This window comes from Megascapheus bottae, chromosome 30 (assembly GCF_031878675.1).
Source record: "Megascapheus bottae isolate mThoBot1 chromosome 30, mThoBot2.hap1, whole genome shotgun sequence".
NCBI classification, from domain to species: domain Eukaryota; kingdom Metazoa; phylum Chordata; class Mammalia; order Rodentia; family Geomyidae; genus Megascapheus; species Megascapheus bottae.
In genome coordinates this window covers 6,754,464-6,765,521 of record NC_143538.1, presented here as the reverse complement: position 1 = coordinate 6,765,521, position 11,058 = coordinate 6,754,464, and positions in this window count along the sequence as shown.

Below are 11,058 nucleotides of genomic sequence, written 5' to 3'. Positions count from 1 at the left end.
GTTATCTTGTAACATTTTATTTTCTTTAATATGGCATGACATATTTTAGGTCAATAAATACAGATTACCTTTAATTGGAAATAAAGTCTACATGGTAGTTTATTGAAGTATTTCTTTGGGAAATGTAGGTTAACTTAAAATATTTGCTTTAGTATTACCCAAATTGTCGTGGTGTTTACAATTATATATTTCCAATGAATTCTCGGTATTATTGAATCCTTTGTTATGTATACTTTTGGTTGCAGTTGATAGTTTGCTATTGCAAAAGCTTTCTGGGCACCATTCAACAATGTTGTAACAGCAGTGCTAATTTTCATAAAATTATGTCTGATGCGTATTAACAGCCTTTATATTTCTAGCCAACTTTTTTCTGATGGGTATTAATAACTTACTTTTTTAGCCAATCTAATAGGTGAAATATATTTTAAAGAATTATATCTAATTTGGATGATATATGGCCATAGATACAAAAATCTAAATGTTCATAGATATTTAATAACAAAATAAATATTCTCTTATCATTCAATCTCAAGAAATATCCAGTTTTTCAAAACTAAAAGCCTTGAAAAACTTCCAAATTCAGCAATTGTTTCTAAACTCTCTAAGTATGCCAGTCACAGTGTGTCTTTTCATTTTTCAACTAATTTTATGTTTGGAATTAAAAGATTCGTATGGAGAATCCTCACATTCCACATTAAGATTGACTTGCTCTCTGCCTTGTTCTTTTTTAGTCTTTCCCTCTTTCTCACTTCCTTCATTCATCTTTTTTCTCTTCACCATCATCTACAGTGTTATCAGTCTGTGAACTATATGTATTTTCAATCATTGTCCCTTAACCCCAAAAAGTTTCACCAATTGCTTTCTAATTAATGTGGTCATTCCCATTAAATGAATCCATAGTTTAAATATCATAGCATATTACATTTCATATGTTATCAATTGTCCAGTAATGTTTTATTATGTTTATTTCCTCATTTATGATCATACATTCTGAAAGAATATTTTTTTGTGGGTCTTGGGGCTTGAACTTAGCTTGGGCGCTGTCCCTGAGCTCTTTAGCTCAAGGTTACTGCCCTAACCCTGGGCCAAGGCATTCTCCCTGAGCTCTTCAGCTCAAGGTTACTGCCCTAACCTTGGCGGGGCATTCTCCCTGCACTCTTCAGCTCAAGGTTACTGCCCTAACCCTGGGCCGGGGCATTCTTCCTGAGCTCTTCAGCTCAAGGATACCACCTTGAGCCAAGCCCCATTTCCCATTTTCTAGTGGTTAATTGGAGATAAGAGTCTCAGGTCCTTTTGTGTCCAGGCTGGCATTGAACCTTGATCCTCAGATCTCAGCCTCCTGAGTAGCTAGAATTACAGGCGTGAGCCTGTAATTCCCAGCCTGAAAGAGAATCTTTTTATGAGAGAACAGTAATGGGAATTGAACTCAGGACTTTGTACTTCCTAGGCAAGCACTTCACCATTTGAACCGTGTCCCCTATTGCTTGTAGTTTGTTTTGCACATATTATCCAGAACTTTTGTCCTGTCAAGTCATCCAATGTACATAGATGTCATTTCTGTTTATTATTTTTGAATAGCCATATTATTACTGTATAATCACTATAGTCTCATGTGAAAGCATGACCTTCCAGTAGAAACAGAAAAAAATAAGGGACAACTAAGAATAGGAATATAATTGTTTTCAAACCAATTATTTGTTCATAGCCTCAAGCCTATAATATTTCTCACAGTTTATTTAACCAAGTGCATTAGGTTAATTCCATGGAAAGTGATATAATTTATTTTAAAATGCCAAACCCATAATTATTTGTGGAAGTGGTGCTGTGGCTCAGTGTGGTAAATGGCTAGACTTGAGCTGAGGAACTCAAGGAGAGTGCCCAAGCCCCACCACTGTCAAAATATAAAAAGTAAAAAAAAGTGACCATAATTATTTGATAGTTTTGAAATATGCTCAAAAATGTTGAAAATATCCTTTGTCATATGAAGGTTTATTATTTTTACTTTTTTAACATCTCTCACCAAGAAAATCACAGTTTAAATCAGTAATTTTTTCATTAAGAATGGTTCTAAAAGTATAATCTTCCCTATAATGTTCCATTTGGAGTTTTCAAAGCTAGTGGTTTTTTATTCAAGATCTTTAAATAAATACTGTCTTGTTTAATGAGTTGTTTCATTTCCAACTAACATCTGCATTATTAAAGTTTTTTAAGGATCTTATAAATGACTTATTTTTTATAAACACATAATGTATCTGTCTATGTAGACAATATTGTAATTTTCCCAAGTCATTATCTTAAGCTAGTATTCTGGGTATATGCTACAGTATCTTGCTCCAGTTTCCTATATTTTTCTGTGCTCAATCAAGTTAGGTTAAAACCAATATCACTATGGATTATAGTTATATATAAACACTGATAATAAAGCAAAAGTAGAATTAAAGCAAGTTCATGGTCATTTCACAGTTACATTAAATTTGTTGTTACTTTTCGGATTCCATAGATCTATGGGAAAATATTTGGATTTTGGATGTCTTTTTAAAATATTGCTAGTGTGTTCTGATAAAAGATTGCTAATGTAAAGTGATATTTAAATAGTACTCAAGATTTTGACCTCAAAACCTCAGTAGATGGCTAGACATTTTGGAACACACTCGTCATTCTAGGACTGAGGAAAGAGAGTGCTAGTTCTAGGCTAGCCAGGGCTACATGAAGACCATGTCTTCATAAATACCATATAATAGAAAAAAAGGAACATCTGAGTAGATGATGACCTCATGTAATATTTTGTGGGGAAGTTTGATTTTTCTCAAAGTCCTTGTTAAGAAAAGAGATGTGTTTTTTTAATATAGTAAACCTTTAGGTAGTGTTTTTAAGTTGGAAATAGGAAGTTCAAACCTAGGGCTTGTGCATGCTAGGCAGGTACTCTATCACTAGGCTTGGCTCCCGGCCCGTGACTTCTTTTATTTATTTATTTATTTTTATTAATTTATTAACATTGATTTTTACATCATATTTCAAATGATACATTTAACAAACAAGTATTCAAGAAGTGAATCTATATACAATCACTGGCACTTAGATTTTAGAACATAATTGAAATTAGGCTGAGGGTTTGTATGTCATAGATACATGTCAATCTATGCATTAAAACATTATGTCAATAGAGTCACAAATTTTTATGTCTATTTAGTATTTTCAATACTATATCCATAGCATCGGGTATGCAAATATTGAGTCCTTTCTCTTGTACTGTTTGGGTTTAATAGCCACATATTAAGGATACCATGTGCCTTTTGTTCCTTTGGTCTTGACATTTCTTACTCAACATGATTCACTCTAGATTCATCCACTTTCCTGCAAATGCCATTATTTTATTGTATCTGTTGACTATGTAGAATTCCATTTTATATATATACCACATTTTTTTGTGTCCATTCATCTGCAGTAGGGCATCTGGATTATTTCCATCACCTGGCTATTGTGAATAGTGCAGAAATGAACAGAGCTGAGCAGGTGTCCTTATCATATCCTGGGAGTGGTATGGCAGGATCTTAGGGAAGGTCTATTTTCAGTTCTTTAAGAAACCTCCACACTGCTTTCCAGAACTAGCTTACAATCCCACCAGCAATGCAGTAGGGTTCCTTTTTCTCTACATCTTCACCAGCATCTGTCATTGCCTGAGTTCAAAATCTTGGCCATTCTTGTTGGGGTAAGGTGGTGTCTTAGGGTTGTTTTTATTTGCATTTCCTTTATAACTATGGATGATGAGCATTTTCTCATATGCTTTTCTGCCATTTTAACCTCTTCTTTTGATAAGTCTCTCTTTAGTTCCCTTGGCCATTTAGTGATTGGTTTGTTGGGCTTGGGAAGGATTAGTTTCTTGAGTTCTCTGTAGATACTGGATATTAAGTATTTGATGTATTATTGGTAAATATCTTTTCCCAATTGTTTAGCTGTCTTTCTACTTTATTGGGTACGATTTTATCTGTGCACAAACTTTTTATGCTTAGGTAGTCCCATTTATCAAGTCTCTCTCCAATCTGTTGTGACCCTGGTATTCTGTTTAGGAATTTTTTGCCTGTGTCTATGAGTTCCAGTGCATGACTTCTTTTTTTGCCAGTCCTGGGCTTGAGCTCAGGGCCTGAGCACTGTCCTTGGACTTTCTCAAGGCTAGAGCTCTACCACTTGAGCCTCAGCACCACTTCCGACTTTTTTCTATGTATGTGGTACCGAGGAATCGAACCCGAGTCTTCATGCATGCTAGGCAAGCACTTTAACCACTAGGCCAAACTCCCGGCCCATGACTTCTTTTTTACAGACATGTTTCACCATGAGATCTTGAGATACCACAAGTGACAGTGGGAGTATATTTATTTCAGATAATCTAGCTTGAACTAGTTGAAAAATGCTGAGGATTCATAAGTGGGACTGAGTTTTATTGGCTAAAATCCAGAGAATGTACTATTCTTGAAAATAATCATATTAAAAACTACATTAGGTAACTATTGGCTTTTTGTACATGAACGCAAAATGTATTTGCATGTGCAAATACAATGGAATTTATTATTTTAGATAAAGATGCAGGGAAAGATGGAGGGAAAGAAGGTTTCTTTTTTCTTTTCTTTTTGTTAGTTGTTAGGCTTGAATTTGGCATGGGCACTATTCCTGAGCTGTTCAGCTCAAGGTTAGTTCTGAGCCACAGTACCACTTCTGGTTTTCTGGTGGTTAATTGAAAATAAAGTCCCTCAGGGTCTTTTTGTGCTCAGCAGGAAACAGTTTTAATAATGTCAAGACTAAATCAGAGGATTATCCTTTTAATTGATAGCATGTTCATTAATAATGATAGCAGTTTCACTTCATAACAGGTGCCTACTACCTGGTGACTGGTTTGCATGAATGTAATATAGATGCATATCAGTTGTACAGTTTGTGATTTCCTTCAACATTTTACATTGTATATAGAATAATACCAATATTTTTCTAACACCACAGATTCCCAAGGGCAATATTGGTGTATCTTCATCATTTGACTTCCCATTTGTATTGTTTCTATCTGGTCTTGCATGTATGATCCATTTAGTATGGTTGATTGTGACAGAACTGCTGAATTGCTCAGCAATTATGGCCTAAAAGGCTTAGCAAAGATTGTTAGTTAAAGGAATGTGGGAAAGGTGTAAAGTGAAAGAATGGTGCTAAAAATTGAGACAATGAAAATGATGTGTAGAAGACAGAATTTGAAGTGAAGTGTTGAAAGGCTATCAACACTTTAGATAGTTCTAGAAGGTAGTATGTGGCAATTATCATCATTGAAGACAAGGAGAAGGTATCAATAGCCTTTACTAGTTGAGTCAGAGGAAGGTGTTGGTTACATCATCAGAAATGTATTGTACAGAGTCAATCCTCACCTATGGCTCATTTCTAAATGAGTGTGAAACTTTCCAACCTGTCTACAGTTCTACAATTTGGTTAATAGGTAATGTTTTTTCTGCCTCTGATATGTCCATTTGTTAAATGTGTACATTTAATAAACTATATATAACGAGCTCCTATTGACAGGGATATTTTCCTATTCATACTTAACTTTACATTTCCTTACAAAGCCCAGCAATATAGCATGACTGTGTTGACTTACCTAGACCATAATGTGAAATTTTGATGAATGAGCCCAGTCAATTTTAAAAAGTTGTTTGATAGTGTGCTTTTTGGGGAACATGATGCCATCCTTAAAGAAATCATAGAGTTAGCTTGTGCTAACATAAGTAATAGCATTAGTGAACAGCATCTGATAGGTTAGGCAATTTGGTGATGAAAGTTGGGGATTGATTAAAATTTTCAATTGATAATTATAAAGTAATAGAACACATTACCTGTGTGGTTTCCTACATTAATGGTATGTGTCATTGGTGTTATTTTCACTGTGTTCTCTCAGAACAAACAAAAGAGAATCCAGAAAGGAAAAATTGGATGTGCTAGTTATTGTAAGCAGAAAAAAAGTGTTTTTTTGATTATGGGGCTTGAACTCTGAGACTGGCCGCTGTCCCTGAGCTTTTCAGTTCAAGTCTAGTATTCTACCACTGAGCCACACTACCACTTCTGGGTTTCTGGTGGTTAATTGGAGGTAAGAGTCTCATAGACTTTCATGACTGGGCTGGCTTTGAAACAGGACCCTCGGATCACAGTCTCCTGAGTAGGTAGAGCATTTTGTATATGCTAGCTAGTCTGTAGGAAAGAATTTATGCATTCTTCTATTTTAAAATTCTTTTTTAAGGCTATGAACAGGCTAATGATAAGAGATTATTATCACTGACTACTGACTTTTATTAATCCTTAGAGGAAATTGTATATTAATGCCTGCATTGGCTCACTTCAGTTAGATCATTCAGTGTTTCTACAATCCATGTGTATATCATTTTGGCCTTCCTAATTAAAAATGCTGAAGGTATTGGCATAGCCTCTTGCCATGCTGAATATAAGTGCTTTTTAAAAGTATTTCATTTTCATTGAGGTTACTTAGTTCAGTCATTTAATATTAGAATTCAAGGTATGCTCTGGAAATGTGTACTGATTAATTATGAGAAATAACAAGGAAATAGGAAATTGTATGGGCCTTTCACTTTACTAGTCCAGAAGTGAATTATAGTCATGCCTTTCGATGACTATTTTAAGAGATGCAATGTGGGGAATATGTTGTTACTGTTGATTTTCTTGGAGGACATTAAAAGCAAATAAATAGGGTATGTTCATAGTTTTCCTTATGGCTTTTCAGTAGCTGAAGAGTAAGATTAACATTTTCTGTCTTTTTTGCCTTTGACAAAAGTAATTGTTAGTTCAGTTTTCAGCATTATCAGCTTCACAAGAACCTTGTCATGTTGATTCATAATTAGCTTTAATGATAATATTATATGGCATTGTAACCACATTAACCATATATTTTAGTGGAGCCATGTACTAATAGGGAGAGAATATAGGAATGGATCTGTGTTGAAATGGTAAATTTGGCTGAGAATATTATTGAGCGGCAGAGAGACTTGAAGTTTCATAGGGTTTACAAATATGCCTTAATGTAAATAACTATATTAGTCTCTTGTGTGGGTTTTCCATTCCTATCTCTTTAAATTGTGTTTATAAATTTTTAAATATGTATGGATACCTGTTGTGATTCATTTTATGTCTAATTTTTGTCTTCATTCCCAAAGTAAATTTAATGAGCTCCTACTTGACAGGGATTTTTTTCTTTCTATTGTCTTATCAAACAAATACATAAATTCAGGATTTAGGGTTTTTTAAGTAAACACATATGACATAATTAGTGAGAGGTTATGAATAATGATTGAATGTAAAGAAGAAAGAATGACATGATAGATATACAGTGTCATTTGGATTATTTACAATTTTCCCATCATGAAAAGATAAACATTTGAAGTTTAAGGAATTTTTTTACTCTCTGATATAGGTAGGTATAAGAACTGATATAGGAAGGTATAAATGACTCATTTGAAAATCAAATGAGAAAGAAGAATTATAGAAATAGCTAATGGGAAAAAGAGGAAAGGCTTTTTTGTCTTGTTTTAGTTGTTTTTGGTACTAGGATTCAATTCAGGGACCTCCCTTAGAGGTTTCAGTCAAGATTAGTACTCTGCCTTTTGAGCCACAGCTTTATTTCTAGTTTTGAGGTGGTTAATTGGAGATAAAATTCTCAGGTACTTTCCTGCATGGGCTGGCATCAAACTGTGATCCTCAGATATCAGTTTCCTGAGTAGTAGGATTATAGACTTCAGACACTGGAATATGAATGGAATCTTTTTATGTCTGCCATTACTAAATACCATATAATATGTCACTCATCAACTCTAACTCTTCTGATGCTTTTCATGAAAGGAAAGGCATTATCACTGACAATGCTTTGTGTGTGTCCTCAGATTTATGGGAGAATCAGGGACTTTGTGTATTTCAGAAACACCTGGTTATTGCCAGGGTAAATGAAAGGGCTTATTCATTTTGCTTCTTGGTACCATGTTTGTTAGACACTGCTTAAGAAATATGAGTGCCTTCTTTTGAACCTTCTTCACAAATAATGATTTTTTTAAAGCTGTTTCTGGGGCTTGAAATCACGGCTTGGGTGCTGTCTGTCCCTAGATTTTTGCTCAGTGCTAGTCCTCCAGCAGTTGAGCCACAGCTCCAGTTCTACTCAAAACTTTTATCTTTACAATAACATTATTTCCTCATTCTTTTGCAGTCTTAGGGCTTGAACTGAGGGCCTGGGCACTGTCCTTGGAACTTTTTGCTCAAGGCTAGTGCTCTGCCACTTGAGCTACCATGCCACCTCTTGGCCTTTTCTGTGTATGTGGTACTGAGAAATCGAACCTAGGACTTTCTGTATGCTAGGCAAGCACTCTATCACTAGGCTATGCTTCCTGCTCCTATTTCCCAAATTTATTTTTTATTTTTACCAGTCCTGGGTTGAGCTCAGGGCCTAAGCTCTGTCCTTGGACTTTCTCAAAGCTTGAACTCTACCACTTGAGCCTTAGTACCACTTCCAGCTTTTTTTCTTCTATGTATATGGTACTGAGGATTCCAGGACTTCATGCATGCTAGGCAAGCACTCTACTACCACTAGGCCAAACTCCCAGCCCAGTTTTCCCCAAATTTTAATGTTTAATTAAATAATGTAAATAAAATTAAAATTAAATAAATAAATTGAGTTGAGTAGTTCTGAGGTTTAAACTCAAGGTCTCATGCTTGCTAAGTAGGGACAGTACCACTTTATCCATAGATGTGACTAAATGAATTCCTCCAATTTTCTTTATATTTTTGCCTTACCCTAAAAAATTAATGCAAAATAACTATTCCATGTTTTTTAAACAGCTGCTTTTATTTTGTGTCATTAACAGTAAAAGAGTAAGTTAGAGAAGATTTTTTTACTTCATAGGGAACAAGATTGTATTTGTCTCTTTTCCATTTCTATCTTAGCCTCTTATAATAAATTGTCCCTTTAACCATCAAGAAAAGAGTATGCTGGAGAGTAAGTGGATGTTTGCAAATGAAAGAAGTTCATTAAAAATTTGAGAAATTTAATAGTATATATTTCATGGAGTTAATTAGAAACAGCATGATTAAACTATAATCTTGGAGTATTTGGGGGAATTACACAGCAGACATCATCTAAGAATTCTCTTAATATAGAATTGATTCTGCTCTTGGTATTCTGAATTTAATTGTAAACAAGTGAGCTAAAGATACTTTTCACTTATACTTTTCACTTTTGCACCACATTCACATGTCTGCTGTAATAATCATGCATTAAAAGGAAGCAGTTCTGATTCTTGTAATAAATTTCATCTCCCAAGCTTAGGTATTCCTTTTTGTTTCTTAGGAGAAATTCAGCATTTTCATTGTATTGAACGTGGAAAATAAATAACAAAACTTCTGCTCTGACAAACAATCTTAATTGGTCTCATTTTTATTTTTGTCCCTTTTTGTGTGTCTAAATTTAGTTACATGTGCAATTTTTGTCTGTCTCTCATTGATTACCATCTGCATGTCATTGGATATAAGAGAAAGATGAGCATGGCAGTACAAAAAAAAATTGGCTGGGTGCTGGTGGAAAAATAATGCTGTCAGCCTATGTTATTTTGGCATAAGAAAATGTAAGACTTAAGAATGGTGGCAGTTTCATTTCAGACCTCTTATATTTCAAATGTATGAATCTTTGTTTTAATTATGTAAAATTTTCACTGCTTTGTTTAGTGAGACCTTTCGTTCGAAAGTTTCTATAAATAATCCAGTAAAAATTTTCAAGTTTAAAGATCTTCTCTGTTGTAATAATTATATTCTTTATTTGGCAAAAGGAGCAGCAGAGAGTATATAATTTACTGTAATTTAATTTACAATTTAATGTACTGTGATTGTGCTGCCTTAGAACCTTACTTACAATAGCAACCTTCACTTTCCATTAAAAAGTGAAGCTGGGGCTAAAGTAGTAGAGTGTCAGCCTTGAGGAAACCAGTTAAGGGACCATGGCCAGGCCATGAATTCAAGTCCCACCACCAGCCAAAAAAAAGGAAAAAATAAATATGCTGGCAAATGTTGTATTTTTATTGTATGAAATGTCCACCCAAATTAAATAAACAAGGTTAGCACCACAGTAACAAGCTGGAAAGCACTTAAATACTTGATTCATAAAAAACAAGCATTATGAATGGCCACAAGCATATAAAATACATTCAACTAATCCATCTTTAATTTTATAAGAAAATTTGCATATATCCAATTGAATATAGGAAACAGGAAATATGCATAGTATATATATGAGAAATGAATTCATTTTCATTTGCTTTTTTCACCTATCAGATTATCAGAAATATGTGTTAACAAACTAGGCAATATAGAAATGCTGATATGGGGCCAGGACTTTGGCCTAGTGGTAGAGTGCTTGCCTAGCATGCACAAAGACCCAGGTTCGATTCCTCGGTACCACATACATAGAAAAAAGCCGGAAGTGGTTCTGAGGCTCCAGTGGTAGAGTGCTAGCCTTGAGAAAGTCCAAGGATAGTGCTCAGGCCCTGAGCTCAAGCCCAGGACTGGCAAAAAAAATCCTGATATGTTCAGCAAAACAGTATAAAATATGTATCAGATGGAAATTAGCACAATTTCACTAATAATTTTATGTTTAGGGCTTAACCTATAGGATGTAATAAGTGTTAAAAGATGTATATAATTTGAAAGATAACTATGATAAATGAAATTATTCTTTCATTAAATAGTAAATAATTTGTTTAATGAAATCTTAGGAAATTATCAAAGTGGATTATTTTCAGTTGTTGTGATATAATGCATGCTGAAATTGATATGATAAATCTTCCAAAGTTCACTTTTTACCTGTTACTAAGGAACAACTGTTGGAAGCATTGATGATGATGCTGTATTCCATTCATGTGAAATGACAAATGCATGTGCCTTCTCTGATATGGTTAATAAACCAGTTTTATAGGAAAAATAGTCACACAATTTTGTTAGTGATTTCTGGTCATTTTGCTATTATATTTTTATCTACACATA